This window comes from Hibiscus syriacus, unplaced genomic scaffold (genome assembly GCF_006381635.1).
Source record: "Hibiscus syriacus cultivar Baekdansim isolate YM2019G1 unplaced genomic scaffold, ASM638163v2 tig00002511_pilon, whole genome shotgun sequence".
Classification (NCBI taxonomy): Eukaryota; Viridiplantae; Streptophyta; class Magnoliopsida; order Malvales; family Malvaceae; genus Hibiscus; species Hibiscus syriacus.
Genome location: NW_024061932.1, coordinates 5,326,853 through 5,345,120, shown reverse-complemented (window position 1 = coordinate 5,345,120; position 18,268 = coordinate 5,326,853). Strand labels below are relative to the sequence as shown.

The following is an 18,268-nucleotide window of genomic DNA, read 5'->3' as shown; positions in this document are numbered from 1 at the left end:
TAGTTGTATTTAGTTACATATAGGTTGTGATGGATAAGTTTTTCCTAGGCAAGATTTATTTGGCTTAACTGATGCTGCTGAGGAGAAGGGGTTGTTTGAGTTATGTTTGTACAGGAATTCTACAGAGGAAGAACATTTCAGTCGTCACAATGAAAAGTTTCAAAGGCCAATGGAGCAGATGAGAACGTGAGGGGCATATTTATCTTACCGAGGCAAGATTTATCTGAAGAAGTCTAAAGCAGGTGTGGCGAAACTGCCTATGTCACATGCCAACTGGATGACCTACTTCACGTGCAAGCAATCATTGATTGTTCTGATAGCCACCAACCGCCTTTCCTTTTTAAGATTAGGAAATTAATAACGGCTAATTAAGGAAACTCCAAAAACATGCAAAGCCCTAGGAGATTCTCCTTATAATTACCAGTCATAGCCGCAAAAAGAAAGGGGCAAGGAAGAAGAAAGAAGAGCTTTACCTTAGGCGTGAGCAAGAAACTATAGTGCTTTCCCTCCGTCTACTCCCCCAGTCTTCCTTGGTGTCCTTCATATCCAGACGATAGGAGAGCGGTGATCAGGCCTCGAGAGAGGGTGATCACCAAGGCAGGCGTGGTGCTGATCAGGATTATCGCAACAGAGCCCCCAGTTTTGGGATTCGTTCTTCATTTATTTTTATACTCTTATTTTATTTAGGGTTGTATTAAACAGTTTAATCTTGGATGATCTTTGATAACACCATGAATGCTTTACTTGGTATTAAACTTTGTTTTGCCTGGGGTTTCGGTAAAACATGTATGGGTATTGTAAGAGCATCGAGAGATAGCCTTTTGTCTAGAAAGTGATTCTTGAATTCAAGAGAATTAAGAGAGATCAACATGATCAAAGGAATGAATCTAGGATGGTGAAGTTCTAACTTGTCTACCTTAGAGATAAGGAGTGAGTTTCAAACGACTAAAAGGGATAAAGGCTAGAGTAGGTTAAGACAACGTCTATAGTTAACGCTGAGAGGTATTGTCATAGCAACCGTATAAGAATACCTAGAAATCCTGTCGGGTAATTTAGTGAGTCATAATAATTCATTCTTGGCTTAAAATAATTGTTGTCGAGACAATGGTTTAGCATCAGTGCTCTGTGACACGTCTGAATATGTGAGGTTGTTTGCATTATATTTAATCCAATACTTGTTTTATTTTGTTTTATTTGTCTGCATATTTTCTTTGTCTCGATCACACTTGTTTGAAATCACTGAATCATTATTCTTGCCTCCTTAATATTAGTTCTTAGCTTTAATACTTAGTAGGATTAATTTGTGGCATTAGTTCTAGTTGTGGTGAAAAGATATTTCTAATCCAATCCTTGTGGAGACGATACTCACTCACTACTATATTACTTGCATCGATTGTGTATACTTGCACAGATTAGCTTGCCTTAGTATATACATTCACAAGGGATCAATTACTTAGTTCATTTAGTAGTCATGTTTATCCCGGTTACTTCAGTGTTTTCCAGAATAATTCAAACGTTTCTGAAATTCGGATATATATGGTACTTCCATTCAGTTCAATTTGGTGATATAATAAATTCATTTTGGTTTTCTAGGTTGATTTAATCAATTCAGAGCTTGAGGGTATTTAGTTATTCCATAACTTGGAGATAGTTTAGGTTATTTTAAACTTTAGGGGCAATTTGATCATTTTACACTTCAGGGGCAATTCTATAATTCCAATATAGATCTGAAATATAATTCAATGTTTCCAAAGTTAAAATGGATCAAAACTTAAGTTCTTAGGTTGTCTCCCTTATCATAGTCATCCATTGTGTGTTTTACTCTTTAAGCGCATCATCATCATTCCACTCAATTCTGTCAGTGGCATACTTTCGATAAATTAGGCTTGAATGAATTCTAGTTCCTATAGCGTTCATGGTATTTTATTCCTGTGATCATTGGAGGTTATTATAGTTATTACGAAGCTCGAGGACATTTCATTAATTCTTTTAAATTCAATCATATGTGGTTTCTCTGATAATTAGTCAAGTATGTCATTTCAGAGTTATTTTTCACCTTCCGGGGAAGTTTTTTGCCATTTTCCATTACAATGGCATTTTCGTAATTTTATCCCATGGTGCTATTTTTGGTAATGTCATATCCAAATAACCCCGGTATTTAACCTTTAAGAAAATTTATCAAATTTCACGGATCTTAAAATCATTTATTATTGAATCGCCAAACTTATTATTATTACCGATTGATCCTCCACTTTCTTAAGCTAGCCATATAAGTCATATTCGGTTACCGACTTTTTATAAAATTCAGATCGATTTTAAGAAGTGATCATTACCTACATATGACCAATTATACTCATCTATGCATACATCAATACCAACATGTTCCACAAAGCATGAAACAGGTAGTAATGTATTACCCCGATTTCTATGCCATATTGATTGACCATTTAATCTCCATTCGATCATCCTCGAACTTTAATTTAATGTCTAATAATTCCTAAGATACATAGCAAACAATTTTACGTTAGAAACTGACTTTAAATGAGAAACCAACTTGAATCCAAAGATAAAACCTTGAAAAATGGCTTACCGAGTTCAAATTTGGCAAAACGGACTTCATAATCGGATTCAGGACGTCGAAAAACATAAAATATGACCATTTTGAAAAGTTGACTTTGTGGGTTAAAGTCAACGGTCAAAGTCAACGTGTCAAACTAAATATGTTGACTCAGACGAGTTGACTCAGACGAGTTGACTCGGACTAGTTGACTCAGACAAGTTGACTAAATCTAAGTTGATTTGGTTGGGTCAACCAGACCCGATTCAGATCGGTTCGGGGTGGTCAAGTTCACCTGGACTGTTCCAGAAGCTTTTTGGACTGGCAGAGGATCCCCACGCGTATTGTCGACGCGTGTGGCGGTGATAGAGGTCAGTTTGGATGACCATTCACTCTCGATTCATCTACACACTTGATTTAATCAGTAAAAACCCAAAAACATAACAAATATACTCCAAAGCTCACCGAAAAATAAATCGGGAACTCACCCTGAACAACGATCGACGAAGATAGCGACGGTGAGGGCCAAACTCGACTGGGTTTTGGTCAGAACAATAAGGGAAACTAGATGGTGGTGGCGGTGTAGCCAACCAATGACGAAATCGACTGAAAATCTTCAAAAACCGAAGCAGAGTTTTGGTTTTTTGTTGAAGCTTTAATCTTTCATCTCTGGTGATCGGCAGGGCCAACCAGAACGAGGGCGGTCGGGTTTTGTTCATCATTCGAAGGTTACTCTATAGGTGGTGTTAAAGCGGTGAAAGATGGCCGGAGGGCGGCGGATCGAGGCAGTAAAGATGGGCCGGCGGGGAAAGGGTAATTGATTTTGGGCTTTTTTTCCAATTTGGGAATTTAGGGGAAATTAACCGGGTTTTATCTAACCAAATATAAATGGGTTAATTCAAGATTGGGTCCCTCAATTATCATCAAGTCTACACAATAGCTATCATACTTCACAATCTTATAATTTGACCCCTAAATTGGGGTGGGACAATTCTCTCCTCCTTAAAAGAATTTCATCCTCGAAATTCATTCTTGTTACAAAAATGCATAAATGAAGTTTCCATCAGTTCTTCCATATCCTCAAGTAGCTTTTATAGAAGTATGAGTCCTCTACTAATCCTTAACCAATTAAGTATACATTCTCGTTAGAACTCTCCCTCATTCCAATAAAAGAATCAGAACAGAATTATCCTTGTGGAATCAATTTAACCTTGGATACGAGAATAAGTTCATAGAGCAGTAACATATCCCAATTTCATTTCTAGAGTCGGGTCAGAATTTCTCGGATAAGTAACTCTCACATTACTCGTGAGATACTTTATAGAATTTAGACAAATGTTACTGGTATTCCTTTTATGCATAGTTCAAGACATAACAGATAAAAAACTTAAGTTATCTTATTACAGAGAAGAGCATGACTTTGGAGTTTTAGCTTAGAGAAATACTGTTGTAGTCCAAGGGGAGAGGAGAGGAGGGTTGCTGAGGTCTCTAATGCTAATTGCTAACCTACAACTATAGTTCAGACTACAGCATACCAATAGAAAAAAACTAAAGAAAGCGTGGGTGGTTGTGATATACGTAGTACATATGAGCAAGCAGTGCAATCGGAAAAAATATAATTGATGCACAAAACATTTACTAAAGTACAACAGAAACTAAGGTTATGTGTCTTAGTTATGCCCAAGTCAGTGCCTAATGCTTTTCCCACTTATTGTGCTGGAAACAAAGGGACCACACAATATCCTTGAGAATCAAATATCAACACAACTGATGAACTAGATGATTTGGACTAAGGGGAAAGTACCAACAGTGAAAGGCAAAACCAGTCATACCAGAACTGTAAACTCTGCCTTGTGCAATTTGGGAGGACAAAAGTTTGATCAACCAAAGACTAGTTCAACCTTCAACTTTATTTCAGATACTGTCTGCAAAAGTTTAGAAGTCATTAGTGCACCTAAATTTAGCTACCATCTTTAACAATAGTTGTCTATAGGGTTTAGAAGCATCAAGATTGAGAGGGAAGAAAAAAATATCAACAAATGCCAATGGAAATAAGCAAGCAATAAAAAGAGGCTGCCATTCGTTTCATTTTCCATGCTCTCCTAAAAATGAGAGAGATGAGCATATAGATTGAGACATGCAAATACAAAAAGCTCTGAACCAAATTTCAGAACACTTGTTTTGATTAAAAGATAACTTTGACCCCATAATTGTAAGAGTGACAATAGACTTATTTTTGAATAAACGTATTGTTAACTTCCTAAAAAGGCTACTTTTAAAGCCTTTTTCACTTGAGTTATTGTTTTTTTAAAAGCTCATTTTAGTCATTTTAGGATCATGTAGTTGCATATAGTTGCATTTGTGGTGGTTGTGCTATTTTATTTCTTAATGGTGCTGTTTGAGGGAAAGGTGCAGTTTGTCTATGGTGTGCAGGGAATAGCAAGAAAAAGGATTCTTTGGGAAGTAATGTTGCGGCATCACACGTTGCTAAAGCATATTGAAATGCCTTGGCATTTCTGGTGCAGAAAAAGACAAAAAGATATTTCTGCATAAGGAAACCTGGCACTGGACAGCTGTCTCTGCACGTGAAGCACTGCTGTAACCGCCTGCCAGAGCTGCCAAAGGACCACTGCCACTTGGAGGATAAGGTTCATGCACAACGTGTGATTCTAGGGGTATGAGAGGTATTTTGCACCCAACAACCTCATCATTACCCCTAGATATTTTTATTATATATGACACCTCATGGGAGAGAAGAAAAAAAAGAGGAGAGAGCACACGCATAGAGTAGAAAAAATCACATTTTTATTTCTTCTTCCTTGGGATATTCCTCCATTGATAAAGCTCCAAGGAGTGGCCAGCTAGGCACCGGAAGGAGCTAGCGAGCTAGGTGGTTTGTGGTGGCCGAGAGGAGACCTCCGATGGCGCGTCGAAGGCTTCTTCTCACTTCCCTTTTGCTGCTAATTTTCTATTAATTTGTGGGTTGTTGGAATGAATATTTTCATGACTTTGTGTTTGGATATTTCGAACCCCACCATGAACTAACTTATTTGGTGGTGGTTGGTTGAACGATTGTTTAAACTTTATTTTTTAAGGTATATTTAAGTTTATTTTGGGTTCTTTATTTTCTTTGCTTATGAATGCTTCACCATCTAGGCTTGTAAGAGGCATGGAAATGTCCATCTCTTAGATGAAGGTTAGGTATTCGGAAGAATCCTAAGCTAAAAATACTTGTAAGTATTCGGAAGAAACGCAAGATAAGATCCTCATAAGCAATGGGTTATGGTATTTTCAAGGGGCTTTGAACCGGCCTAGGAATATTATAACTTAATCCCTTAGATCTCGAAAGAGACTAGGATAGCATTTCAACGACTAAAAAGGGTGTCTTTATCAATAGGGTAGGCTGTCCAACATCGTTGAGTGAGAGCAGATGCCTTGGCATCCTATTCTGTTAGGTTCTTTTGAACACCTTAGGAAAGCCCTGTCGAGTAAGTAAAGACAAGATAGCTTAAATATACTTGAGAAATAAGTTTAGCAACCTTAGACCAATCCTTACCATTCATTTCATTGGAAGCTTGTCAGGTGAGGATTATTTTCTTCTTATTTTATTTATTTATTTTTATTGTCTTTACCATTTCTCATTGCCTCAACATTTCACCATACTCAACATTAAACATCCATCATTGCCACTGCATTTCCATTTGCTACACCATCACACCATCAATCCGCATCCACCAGCATACACATATCCATTGCCGTGACATTTGTATATATCAAGACTAACTGTTATGAAGCAAGTGGTGATGAAAGAAATTCTGAAATGGCTTGATGATGGAGTGATCTACCCTATCTCCAATAGCTCATGGGTGAGCCCTGTCCAATGTGTTTCGAAGAAAGGAGGCACGACGGTGGTTACGAATAAGGATAATGAGCTATTACCCACTCACACTGTGACTGGATGGAGGATATGTATGGACTATAGAAAACTCAACAAAGCTACGAAGAAGGACCACTTTCCTCTACCTTTCATCTACCAAATGTTGGATCGATTGGCCGACAAAGCATTCTATTGCTTTTTGGATGGGTACTCGGGGTACAATCAAATTGCCATCGCACCAGAGAACCAGGAGAAGACTACATTTACTTGTCCCTATGGCACTTTTGCCTTTAGGAGGATGCCTTTTGGACTCTGTAATGCCCCGAAAACGTTTCAGCGCTGCATGCAAGCTATATTTTCAGATATGGTTGAGGATTTTTTGGAGATCTTCATGGATGATTTTTCTGTTTGTGGGGATGATTTTGAACAATGCCTCGGCAATTTAGCAAAAGTTCTCAAGAGATACGAGGAGGCTGAGTTGGTCTTAAATTGGGAAAAATGTCACTTCATGGTGACTGAAGGTATTGTATTAGGCCACAAAATTTCACACAAGGGTATTGAGGTGGACAAGGCAAAGATTGAAGTGATTGAAAAATTGCCACCACCAACTTCGGTCAAGGAAATAAGAAGTTTTCTTGGACATGCTGGATTCTATAGAAGGTTTATCAAAGATTTCTCTAAGATTTCTAAACCCTTGTGCACACATTACTTCAATAAAACCAACCCTTTGTGTTTGACGAATTATGCCTCGGCGCGTTTACTGAGCTAAAGAGACAACTGATCTCGGCACCCATTGTAGTCCCTCCCGACTGGACATCACCATTTGAGCTGATGTGTGATGCAAGCGATTATGCCGTAGGAGCTGTTTTGGGGCAACGCCGAGGTAAAATCTTTTATGTTATTTATTACTCTAGCCGCACTTTAAATGAAGCACAATTGAACTACACCACCACTGAGAAAGAATTACTTGCCGTAGTATTTTCTTTTGATAAATTTAGACCTTACCTAATAGGCACTAAAGTTATTGTTCACACTGATCATTCGGCTATAAAATACTTAGTGAACAAAAAGGATGCCAAGCCTAGACTTATTAGGTGGATCTTACTTTTGTAAGAATTTGACTTAGAGGTGGTAGATAGAAAAGGAACTGAAAATCAAGTTATTGATCACTTATCTAGGCTAGAGAACAATTCTGAATGCCATGACACTGTAGATATCCAAGAGGAATTTCCTGATGAGAAAATTTTATATGCCGCGGCAATCCCGTGGTACGCTGACCTTGTTAATTTTCTTGTTAGTGGAATTGTGCCTTTTGATTTGAATAGTCAGGCTAAAAAGAAGTTCAAGCACTATGCAAGGCACTATTTTTGGGATGAGCCATATCTGTTCAAACATTGTGCCGATCAGCTCATTAGACGATGTGTACCTGAAGAGGAGCAAAGTGATATTTTGTACCATTGTCATTCGGCCCCAAGTGGAGGCCATTTTGGTGGAGCAAGGACTGCTGCTAAGGTCCTGCAATCAGGCTTTTACTGGCCAACTTTGTTTAGAGATGCCCAAGCATTTTACAAAGGATGTGATCAATGCCAACAGACTGGAAACATCTCCAGACGACATGAGATGCCGCTGCAAAATATTTTGGAGATAGAGCTGTTTGATGTGTGGGGCATTGATTTCATGGGACCATTCCCATCTTCTGAAGGAAAATTATATATATTGCTTGCTGTAGATTATGTGTCAAAGTGGGTGGAAGCAATAGCAACTTCAAAGAATGACTCCAAGACCGTACTCAAGTTTTTGCACAAGTATATTTTCACTCGGTTTGGAGTACCTCGTGCTATCATCAGTGATGAAGGAACCCATTTTGATAACAAGTTGATTGCCAAGGCATTGTTGAGATATGGAGTTCGACACAAGATTGCCACGACATATCATCCGCAGACAAATGGCCAAGCTGAGATATCTAATCGAGAGATCAAGCAGATTTTAGAGAAAGTGGTGAACCCAAAGCGAAAGTATTGGTCGCCAAAGTTGGATGAAGCACTTTGGGCGTACAGAACAGCATTTAAAACTCCTTTGGGGATGTCACCCTTCAAGCTAGTATATGGGAAATCTTGTCATCTCCCGGTTGAGCTTGAACATAAAGCTTATTGGGCTATCAAGCGATTGAATTTCGATGATCAACTAGCTGGGGAGCAGAGATTATTAGAACTTAATGAAATGGAAGAGTTTAGAGCACAAGCATATGAGAATGCTCGGATATACAAGGAGAAAACCAAGAAGTGGCATGACCAAAAACTGATGCCACGGCATTTTCATGTGGGGAAACAAGTCTTGCTTTACAACTCCAGACTTAAACTCTTTCCTGGGAAGCTAAAATCTCGATGGTCAGGGCCATTTGAGGTGCATTATGTCTATCCCCATGGAGCTGTTGATATCAAGAGAATAGACAATGGGAAGATCTTCAAAGTCAATGGTCAGTGTCTGAAAGCCTACAATGGAATTCCATCACCGCACAACAAGGACGTGTTAAGGCTGCACGATACTAAAGCGTGCTCAGAGGAGAACCAAAATTCGATGCCTCGGCATCGAATTTGTGTCTGTGCATAAATAAAATTTAACATTCAAGTTTTTTCTTTAGTTTTATTTTATTTTATTTTGTAATTAATTTTTTGTTTGATTTGTAGGGACCACATTGATGCAAACCGTACAAGGAGCGGTTACCAAAGGGAGGAAAGGACAAAGCATTAATTGGAGAGATATTCTTTTGATTTGTTTCTTTTTATTTAATTTAATTTCTGACATTTCTTTTTCTCTTTCCACAGACTTGTCCTATCACCACCATTACCTTTTGGCAGTTTTTTTTCCTTCCATGCACAAACCCCCACCCACTCAATCCTCTCTTAACTGTCCTATCACACATTTTCCCTCTTAAATTTTTAACTTTTTCTTTTCTCTTTCTTTATTAATTTTTCTCTTTCATTTTAACTTTTACTTTTTCTCTTTCCTTCATTCATCTTCTTCTTTTGTTATTCTCTCTATAGCCAAAATACATCCAAGTTTTTAAAGCTTTCAAAAGTTTCTTCATTTTCTATTTTTCTTACTTCAAAAACACTGAAAATGGTGCCCTCAAGACCAGCTCCAACCGACACGACCGATTGGCAACAGTTTGAGAACGATGAGGCCAAGGCTCGGTTCCAAAACTTCAAGAACCGAAAACTCTTTTTTGAGTTGGGATTTATTTTTACCGAGGAAACCGATGGTGGTTTTGGACTCGATGTTATGAACATCGTGACGCCGCTCAAGTGGCAGAAGTTTGCCCGTCATCCTGGTTCGGTGAACGCCTCATTAGTTAAGGAGTTCTATGCGAACATTTCCAAGCCCAATCAACACTCCATCTTCGTTCGAGGTAAGCAAATCCATTTTACATCCACTGCTATTAATCGTTATTTTCATTTACAGGAGGTAGTAGACGGCCATGCCATGTTTGAAGAGGAAGCCGATAGCAACACATACGATGGGGTCTTGGAGGACCTTTGTTTTGAAAACACTGAGTGGAATGGACGACAAACGAGTAGATACTCGATCAACCGAGAACGTCTTCAGCCGCGCGCAAAGTTATGGAATCACTTTCTCAAGCATAAACTTATGCCCACTTCCCACAACACTACGGTATCACTTTCACGATTATTGCTTTTACATTCTATGATAGTATCCCATCCGATCGATGTGGGTCGTATTATTGTTCAGCAAGTTCATGACTGTTTGGGTAAAAAGACAAGTGCTTTGGTGTTTCCTAATTTAATTACCGCTTTATGTCGTAAGAAAAAGGTTGAGGAAAATGCTTTTGATGAAATTTTACCTGGATTATCGGGCATCACTAGGGCTAGACTTCCACTATTATTAGGACTTGAAAATCCCAAGTCTAAAGACCATGTTCATGAGCAATCTGCAGGTGCTGCAGAATCGAATGCCGAGGCAAGGTTACTTGCTCTCGAGGAAGCTATGACGCAGACTCAAGCTCAACTGCATGCTTTACACGGTGACATCCGTAATTTCTTTGGATACGTGAAGCATAGAGATGCTATGGTGGAATCGTTATTTCAAGAAATTATTCCCCACGGTCAACGGAATTTCCCTGGTTTCCCAGACGAAATTCTGCCAGGCATTCAATGCCGAGGCATCTCCAGAGCCTGAGCACGATGCACCCGATCCTCCTGCTGCTGACCCTACTCCTGATACACACCGGTCCGAGACTCATGAATATCCGCCCACTGTCCCTATCGAAGAAACACCCAGCCCCGTCCCAGCACCCAATCCTTCTCATGCACAACGTAGTGGTCACCGCACCAAGACCACGGATGGACGCATTGCGCACTATTACTCCACTTCTTCCGAGTCCAGCCCAGCACCTATCCGAAAGCGCACCCGACGAGGAGCTGCTAGCACCTCCAAAGCACCACCACCACGTAAACATTGAGGTTCCTCTCTTGCATCCATTTTCATTTAGTTGCATTTCATTGCATAACATATAGTTTATAGTTAGTTTAGTTCTCTTTAAAGCATTGAGGACAATGCTTCCCTTAAGTTCGGGGGAGGTATTGTTCTTGGTAGGTCATATGCATGATAGCATTAGCATAGTATTATGCCATGGCATCAGTAAATGGTAGGACAGTTAGATGAAATGTTTTGAGGATACCCGATGATGATAATTTTGTTAGGCTAGAATCTGAATGTAAATGACTGTTGAGAATGATAGAACTCACTCTAGGGCTTGATGCTTTGTGAAAAATATTTACACGATTTTTATGTTTTCTATACTTAGAAAATTTAGGAAATTTTTATGAAGGAACTTTAGTTAGTCTTGGCATTGAAATATAATATGGTGTTTAAAAGAAAAATAAAAAACAAACTCCCTTAGAAATGAAACTATGAATAAATGCTTAAGCATAGCTGTAGAGGGACACTCCTCTTTGCCGTGGCATTTCCTGGAACTTTCTTTAATAAATGGAAGCCTTGTGCATATGAGTGAATGAAAGAAGTCAGGGGATGACTCTACTTAACTAGCTCGGGGATGGAAGGTATGCTCCCTTTCATCTAGAGTGTGGGAGAGTAGGTGTGATGAGCTGACTCCCTTCGTAACAGTTAAAAAAATATTCAAAGAAAAGGGAGTAAAAATGTGCTTAATGATAAGTAAATGCCTTGAAAAAAACTAGGGGGACTTGATTAGAAATTGTCTAAATTCGCTAAGTATAGATTGGATACAATCATGCACACACACTACCACAAAGGATTTTGACCTAGGGAAAAGTACTTGAATTCTTGATAAGTCTAGCATGTTGAAGCCTATCGTTCTGAGGGTTGAAATTCAATTTTGTCCTACTGTCTTACTATCGAACTTTGCCATGACATTATGCTTATGTAACTGCTATCCATTGCTTGAGGACAAGCAATAGCTTAAGTTTGGGGGTGTGTTAACTTCCTAAAAAGGCTACTTTTAAAGCCTTTTTCACTTAAGTTATTGTTTGTTTAAAAGCTCATTTTAGTCATTTTAGGATCATGTAGTTGCATATAGTTGCATTTGTGGTGGTTGTGCTATTTTATTTCTTAATGGTGCTGTTTGAGGGAAAGGTGCAGTTTATCTATGGTGTGCAGGGAATAGAAAGAAAAAGGATTCTTTGGGAAGTAATGCCGCGGCATCACACGTTGCTAAAGCAGATTGAAATGCCTTTGCATTTCTGGCGCAGAAAAAGACAAAAAGATATTTCTGCATAAGGACACCTGGCACTGGACAACTGTCTTTGTACGTGAATGACTGCTGTAACCGCCTGCCAGAGCTGCCAAAGGACCACTGCCACTTGGAGGATAAGGTTCATGCACAACATGTGATTCTAGGGGTATGAGGGGTATTTTGCACCCAACAACCTCATCATTACCCCTAGATATTTTTATTATATATGACACCTCATGGGAGAGAAGAAAAAAGAGAGGAGAGAGCACACGCATAGAGCAGAAAAAATCACATTTTTATTTCTTCTTCCTTGGGATATTCCTCCATTGATAAAGCTCCAAGGAGTGGCCAGCTAGGCACCGGAAGGAGCTAGCGAGCTAGGTGGTTCGTGGTGGCCGAGAGGAGACCTCCGGTGGCGCGTCGAAGGCTTCTTCTCACTTCCCTTTTGCTGCTATTTTTCTATTAATTTATGGGTTGTTGGAACGAATATTTTCATGACTTTGTTTGGATATTTCGAACCCCACCATGAACTAACTTATTTGGTGGTGGTTGGTTGAACAATTGTTTAAACTTTATTTTTTAGGGTATATTTAAGTTTATTTTGGGTTCTTTATTTGCTTTGCTTATGAATGCTTCACCATCTAGGCTTGTACGAGGCATGGAAATGTCCATCTCTTAGATGAAGGTTAGGTATTCGGAAGAATCCTAAGCTAAAAATACTTGTAAGTATTCGGAAGAAAAGCAAGATAAGATTCTCATAAGCAATGGGTAATGGTATTTTCAAGGGGCTTTGAACCGGCCTAGGAATATTATAACTTAATCCCTTAGATCTTGGAAGAGACTAGGATAGCATTTCAACGACTAAAAGGGTGTCTTTATCAATAGGGTAGGCTGTCCAACATCGTTGAGTGAGAGCAGATGCCTTGGCATCCTATTCTGTTAGTTTCTTTTGAACACCTTAGGAAAGCCCTGTCGAGTAAGTAAAGACAAGATAGCTTAAATATACTTGAGAAATAAGTTTAGCAACCTTAGACCAATCCTTACCATTCATTTCATTGGAGGGCTTATCACGTGAGGATTATTTTCTTCTTATTTTTTTTACTATCTTTACCATTTCTCATTGCCTCAACATTTCACCATACTCAACATTAAACATCCATCATTGCCACTACATTTCCATTTGCTACACCATCACACCATCAATCCGCATCCACCAGCATACACATATCCATTGCCGTGACATTTGTATATATCAAGACTAACTATACTTAGATAGAACATTACATTGCTTTGGTTAGACTTTTGTGATTTCACCCAATCCCTGTGGAGACGATACTCACTCATCATTATATTACTTGAACGATTGTGTATACTTGCACATTATTTGCGTATATTTTATAGTACTCACAACACGCGAACACGTATAAGCCTTTTTTCTTAGTAACTCCAACTACTTCAAGTTATTTTTTCAAGTTGAAAGACTGAGTGGGGTGACTAGAACATTGAATTACATCATTTGAAAGGAAATGGCCACAACACATTACAGGCTAAAGCAAATGCATGATATCAGATCTAGAACTTTCCAAAAATCATACAAGAGTATACAATGTACCATCCTTTAATATTTTTTTTGGGCACAGCAGTTGGAATCAAGTTAGGGCATGTTACAAAGTAAAAGATTATATTATATATTGCACTATAACACACAACCCAAGCTTCAAAACACCCTTGAAAGGAATCAACTAGATTGAATCCCACTGAAGGATGCCGAAAGCTCTGGCAAGATTTATTTCGTACAACACTTAGGGAAAGTCTGGTACAAGGATGGGAATGAGTGACGATGAAGAAATTGTTAATCTAATGGTTAAGCTATGCAGAGTAAGAAAGTGGATATGAATCATAACCATTTGATAACACCACTATAAACAAGTGTAGAACAGCTAAAATACTTTTGTTCTGTCTCATGAAAGTTAGTTAAGACCGCCAGATGAGTAAATATCACATGTTTACTGTCCCCAAAGCTTTGCTTTTCTAGTCACACAAGTTGGGACTGACAATCCTCTACTGAAAACCAACTAACCCTGTAAAGAATCTAATTCCACCATACAAGTAAGAAACTCATGCAAGCAAAGAAGCGGACCGTTCAACTTCAAAGATAGGTTTTGCACATTGTTCAGCAGGCTGGCTTATTTCCTTCACCGAATCGATCACATTTCTCTTTCTCTTCACCTTGCACGTCAGGAGTTCCTCTATTGTCTGTATCCCATCAGATACACAACTACAATAAAAAAATAGATTCATAAACACACCGCATTGCAATTCACACCGAGCATATTTCTGATAGATAAGGAATGCAGAAACAAGGTCATTACAAACATAAAAGCTAAAAGCGGCCAAGGATTGCCACAACTTTGTTTCAAACCAGAAAGTTTCATGGATTATGCCAAGTACAAAGCTGCATCCAAGCCAGGGGCATAAAGCATTATAACTTTCGGAATCAGTGGTTTATTCTGCAAACAATATAAAATAAGAACGTCTTCTTATATAACTTATAAAAAACCAAACAATCAAAGACTTTGTTCCACACATTAATAAGGAAACCAAGTATAAAGTTCAATACATAAAATTATACTATTTATATACCTTAATAAAAACCCAGGAAGACATGAATCTATCGGCAAGAACCCAAGTAACAAGACCTTGAACATCCTGGTACCAAAACAAAAAAAGACCCAAACTTCAACTATGTTTCTTTTTCTTTTCTTTTGACATAAAGTCGATTTCCAGAAACTTACTTGCAAATTCAAAGTATTGTCAGCTTCTAGCGTCTTGAAAACAAGTTCTGGTTTTGCCTGCAAAGGGAAGGCTTTAAGTTTCATCACATTCCCCCATTATAGTAAAACATATAAATATAATCCCTACAGAAAATATGAAAAGAAAGAGCCAAAAAAAAGTGTACTTGAGGTCCATAAATATCAAAATAATTATATTCTCCTTTGAAAACTCTTCTGAATCCTCATTCCCCAAGCAAATTAGTTTCCCTGAAATTCCTTGTTGCCGTTGCTAACTCCCGGAATATGAAACTACGCACCCCATTGCCTTTGGAGCCATGTCCCTGATCATTTCCTTTCTTATGCTCTGTTACCATAATTTTGAACAAACTAATAATCAAATCCACTGGGAAAGAAGAAAGTTTCCCGATAAATTTGTTATTAGAATACTTAGCATTACCTTCTAGAATTGCCTTTCTTCTCATAGCGCAGGAAACTGGTTATAAAAACAAAGAAAGATTTTACAGATAAGCAAGATTGTACGAAAAAGTAATGAGAAAAATGGAAATGAAAAGGAAACTGAGGAATCAACGGAATGGTGAGAAGTGGTTCGACTTCCATTGTCAATGTTGATCCTTGAATCTTTAGAACGAGGATTAAAGCAAGGGAAACAACTCATCTTCTTTTTGCTTATCTCCATAATGTTGCAGTTTTCTCCAAGCAAAGTCAGGACACCAAAGAATTTCCAGTATTTCGTTGAAATACCATCAAATTAAAAAGATGAGAAAGAGTACTGACCCCTTTGAAGCGAGCCAATTGGTCCTCATTAGATGATTTTAGGTGCTTTCGTTTGGATTTTAGAGGGGTAGGGTTTGGGAAAGAAGCATTCTCCATCTGATCTCTCAATATTGTGTTTCTTGGTAACATGAGTGTAAAAGTGTGAACTGATGATTGAGGGAGAAGAAGCGGGAAATGATTAAAATTATTGGGGGGGGGAAATTAAAAGACGACTTTTATAGATGACACACAAATAAAAGTGTACTCCGTGTTTTTGCAAACGTTTTGGATTATGACTATTAAATATGACACACATTATTGTAAGTCATAAATCATTCAGATTTTAAGAAACATGACATTTTTTTATGACACACATGTTTTGCAAGTCATAAATTATCGTGTGTCATTAAAGATATATTTTCTTGTAGTGTATTGTCCATACATCTTTTGACTATCAACCGGCAGTATATCTAGAAAAATTTGACTCAATCTAGTCTCTGATACCATTAAATGTAACCCTCTCAGACCGATGCGGGTGGCCTGATCCAATCCGGGGTGTCACATTAGGGCCACTGGAAGAAACCACCGTAAAAATCTCGAAAAATTAATTTTTTTGTTAAAACATGTAAAATCATAAAATCAATTTATAAATACAAAAGTAAAATTTACCAGTTTTCAGAAATAAAATAGATTTTCAAACTTGTATATAAAACAAATTACAATCTACATGCCCCCTAATCACATGTATCGTACTCCGCAAGCAACGCCAGTGAAACTCCCTTACTGATGTCGATAACTGCACTGGTACGATTCTTTTAACCTGAAATGGTGAATAACAGAGTGAGCTTTGAGAAGCTCAGTAATACATAACTACCTATTGAAGCTACAAGACATGCAGATAAATGTAGACTAATAAAATTTCCTTATTGAATCAGACATATACAGGTTTTCAGGATAAGATGGGGTTTCACTTGTAGTTCATCGAGTAAAAGCCATGAAGATCTATGTTTATAGAAAACATTCAGAGTACAATGTTTTCAGGAGATTGGAATAGGGTGTCTAGTGTGTTACAAGCAAAACCATTGAAAAGATATTGATCTTTTTAAAACTGTGACCGTTTAAAACATGATTTTAAAACCTTTGTAGAACCCTCCAACCGAACACCGTTATGCAGTTCCCCAGAACTGCATCCATAAGGGCTTACCCTAAGCACACAACAAAGGGAGCTAACCTAAGGGAATGCCTTGGGGCCTATGGGCCCACCCAAGGGTCACATTAGGTCCACAAGGATTTACCAGCTAGATCAAGGTTGAACCTCTATACTCCAAAATTCTACCCATATAAAATCCAATAGAAATCAGTTTTAACAGTAACCTGTAATATCTGGATTATGATCCAGTAAAATATCGTAATTTGACAATGAAATAAAGCATATAATTTCCCTACACTTGTACACCATATATATATATATATATAGTTCCATGACTAACCCAAGGGAGTGCCATGGAACCTGAGAGCCTACCCAAGGGAGTTCTTTGGAGCCTGAGAGCGTACCCAAGGGTTACCTTAGGTCTGTAAGGACTTACTAGTTTGATCAGAGTTGAACCTTCAGCCTACCCATATAATGTCCCAAAATAACAGTTCAGTATAACCAGTGAAAACAGAAAAACCATAGTTTATAAACCAATAAATTTCATTATTCCCAATAATCAAGAACGATCATATTTTTCAGTGAAAACTGAAATTAGAAAACACATACCATTATACATGGTTCATAAGCCAGTAAATCAATAATTACGATGAAACATATTTCAAAACATATAAGATAGTCATGTAGTACATGGGGAACACATTAGAGGATCCAAGTATTTTTCAAAGGTACTCGGTAGTTATTAGGAATGGAAAACATGAAACTTATTAATTTGATCGGATTTCAGGATAGAGGTCCTATTGAAAGGAATTGATTACTAATGGATCTAATCAGATATTCAAAGTTGATACTTTAGAATCCCGCTATGATTTAGGTGCATCAGGAAGATGTTCAGGAACCTTTATACAGAATAATTCTATATTCATGTTTACAGAGAGTGATACCTTTACTCAAACAATTAGGGGTATTTAGGATATTTTATATCTGACTTACTTGTGTTTTCAGATATGACCAGAGTAATTTGAGCTGATAAGTGAGAAACAAAGATTCAGGAAATTTACACTCTATATTGATCCATCGGATTATCAAATTAATTCGAGCTGAACAAATCCCAAAACTAATGCATGTCGACCGATCAATTCGTTACCCTTCCAGGGTATTCACTCTTTACCAACAATTCTTTTCCATAGATTATCTTCAGAATCATTTTTGAATAGATCTTAAGGAGACAAACATATATTCCAATGGTTTTTATTTCATTTCCACATTGCAACAATATCAGGAATTGTCGACGTACTTAATTCGTGGTTCATAACCTATAGGGACAGTACATTATGTAAGTTTATCAGCGTTTCCAGACTTATCCAAATCACTTACTTAATCCTCAGTAATTGAGATTACTTAG

General features: G+C 38.0%; 1 pseudogene; it reads left to right on the top strand.

Annotated features, from left to right (window-relative positions):
* Positions 1–6,360: 6,360 nt before the first annotated feature.
* Positions 6,361–8,927, top strand: LOC120146438 (annotated as a pseudogene).
* Positions 8,928–18,268: the final 9,341 nt, after the last annotated feature.